The sequence below is a fragment of the Cebus imitator genome, unplaced genomic scaffold, assembly GCF_001604975.1.
Source record: "Cebus imitator isolate Cc_AM_T3 unplaced genomic scaffold, Cebus_imitator-1.0 Scaffold449, whole genome shotgun sequence".
Taxonomy (NCBI): Eukaryota; Metazoa; Chordata; class Mammalia; order Primates; family Cebidae; genus Cebus; species Cebus imitator.
In genome coordinates this window covers 2,822,459-2,825,561 of record NW_016107764.1, presented here as the reverse complement: position 1 = coordinate 2,825,561, position 3,103 = coordinate 2,822,459, and positions in this window count along the sequence as shown.

Sequence of the window (3,103 nt, the reverse complement as noted above, 5' to 3'; positions counted from 1 at the left end):
AAAAAAAAAAAAAAAAAAAAAAAAAATGTGAACAAAAAAACAAGAATCACTAGATATTAAGTAAACCAAAGGCATATACTTATTTCCAGAGGTAATACAATATGTGAAGCAGAAGAGAACTTTTATTTTTATTTATTTTTGAGATGGACTCTCACTTCTTTACCCAGGCTGGACTGTAGTGGTGCAATCTTGGCTCACTGCAACCTCCACCTCTCAGGCTCAAGTGATCCTCCCACCTCAGCCTCTTGAGTAGTAGAGACCACAGATGTGTACCACCATACCTGGCTAATTTTTTGTATTTTTCTTGCAGAGATGGGGTTTCACTGTGTAACCCAGAGTGGTCTTGAACTCTTGAGCTCAAGCAATCTGCCTGCCTTGGCCTCCCAAAGTGCTGGGATTACAAGTATGTGCCACTGTGCCTGGCCAGAACTTTTAAAGAATTCTAGTTACTATGCTCTGAAAATTCAGGAAGATACTGTACCCATAAAACAAGAACAGACTTCATGATAAAGGAGCAATCAGAGAACAAAGATATATTGAACGCTGAAATCATGATTGCTGCATTTAAAATCAGTGGGAGAGCTGGGCCCAGTAGCTCATGCCTATAATCACAGCAGTTTGGGAGGTCAATGCAGGCAGATCATGAGGTCGGGAGTTCGAGACCAGCCCAGCCAACATGCTGAAACTCCATCTCTACTAAAAACACAGGAAATTAGCCTGGTACAGGGCCATGTGCCTGTAATTTCAGCTACTCAGGAGGCTGGGGCAGGAGAATCATTTGAACCTGGGAGGCAGGGAGGTTGCAGTGAGCCAAGATTGTACCACTGTACTCCAACCTGGGGGACAGAGTGAAACTCTGTCTCAAATAATATAACACAACACAACACAACAAAACCAATGGGACAATGAACATGGCTGAAGATTGAATTAGTGTTTGGCGAGTTAAAGTCCAGAGTATATCCAAAATGAAAGACAAAATAGGGCTGGGTGCAGTGGCTCACACCTATAATCCCAGCACTTTGGGAGGCCAAGGTAGGCAGATCACTTGAGGTCAGGAGTTCGAGACCAGCCTGGACAACATGGTGAAACCCTGTTGCTACTAAAAATACAAAAGTTAGCTGGGCATGGTGGTGCACACCTGTAAACCCAGCTATTTGGGAGGCTGAGGCAGGAGAGTAGCTTGAACCTGGGAGGTGGAGGTTGCAGTGAGCCAAGATCATGCCACTGCACTCCAACCTGTGACAGTGAGACTCCGTCTCTAAATAAATAAATAAAATAGGACAAAGAAGAAAAATATGAGAGGAAAGTTAGAAGTTCCAGGAAATCTAATATGCCTCTAATAAGCAAGAAAAAATTCAAATGTATGGAAAAAAAGAATTAGGAGAGACTTTTCTCCTCTAACCATATAGTAGACCAAATAGCCTAAAAAAACCTTCTTATTGCAATCTAGAAATACGAGGACAGATACAAGAAACACCCTTTAAAATATACACTGAGCTTGTAAGAAAGTCAGGGGAACCTTCAAGAGCTCAACATGAATGGGAAGTGTAGTGAATTGCAATTTCATTTTGCTTTGGCATCTATTTTGAATATAAGTTGGATTTTCTTAAACCAGAATCAAGGCTCAGCCACCCTTGTCACCGTTCCCAGTTCTCTTTCTCCTCCAGTTCTTCAATGGGATTGACCCAGATACCTGCCTTACTCAACCACCTCCTGGTTAAATAAGGGACATCTACATACAACCTAGGTGACTTGCCCCACAGACCCCCACACCCTGCGTAGACTGTGTGATAAGCTGCTGCAGTGACCACCTCAGTCACAACACACATCCATAGAACTCATTCCTGCTTGCTCTAAGCAGGCTGATTAGAACTCCTCATGGAAACCTGCTTGGGTAACTGACACCTGGACTCCAGGAAAGGCTTTGGCCCATGGGCCCCGCTCTTCCTTTCTTTCTTCTTTCTTTCTCTCTTTCTTTCTTTCTTTCTTTCTTTCTTTCTTTCTTTCTTTCTTTCTTTCTTTCTTTTTCTTTCTTTCTCTTTCTTTCTTTTTCTTTCTTTCTTCTTTCTTTCTTTCTTCTTTGTTCTTTTTCTTTCTTCCTTTCTTCCTTCTTTCTGACAGAGTCTTGCCCTGTTGCCTAGACTGGAGTGCAGTGGCATGGTCTCAGCTCACTGCAATCTCTGCGCCCTGGGTTCTAGCAGTTCTCCTGCCTCAGCCTCCTGAGTAGCTGGGATTACAGGCGCCTGCCACCCATGCCTGACTAATTTTTGTATTTTTAGTAGAGATGGGCTTTTGCCATGTTGGCCAGGCTGGTCTTGAACTCCTGACCTCAGGTGATCTGCCTGCCTCAGCCTCCCAAAGTGCTGGGATTACAGGCGTGAGCCACTGTGCTTATCATGACCTACTTTCACTCATTATTATGTTTGTAAGATGGATGATTTTCGTTGCTGTGCATTATTCCATTGTGTGACTATGCCAGTATGTATACATCCATTTTAGTGTTTCTGGATGTTAGGAATATTTCCAATTTTTGCTATTATGAAAAATGCAGGGCCAGGCGCTATGGCTCACACCTGTAATTCTAGCACTTTGGGAAGCCGAGGCAGGCGGCTCAATGGAGATCAGGCATTCAAGACCAGCCTGGCCAACATGGTGAAACCCTGTCCCTACTAAAAAAATACAAAATTAGCCAGGCATACTGGCACGTGCCTGTAATCCCAGCTATTTGGGAGGCTGAGGCAGGAAAACCACTTGAAACCAGGAGGCAGAGGTTGCAGTGAGCCAAGATCGCTCCATTACACTCCAGCCTGGGTGACAGAGCGAGACTCTGTCTCCAAAAAAAAAAAAAGAAAAATACTGCTAAGAACATTATTTAATGTCTCCAGGTGTATGTGTGCAAGAGTGCCTCTAGGATCAGGGCTATGCACATGTTCACTATTTTTTTTTTGAGACAGAGTCTTGCTCCGTCACCCAGGCTGGAGTGCAATGGAGTGATCTTGGCTAACTGCAACCCCTGCCTCCTGGGTTCAGGTGATTCTCCTGCCTCAGCCTCCCAAGTAGCTGGGATTACAGGTGCCCACCAATGAGTCCGGCTAATTTTTTT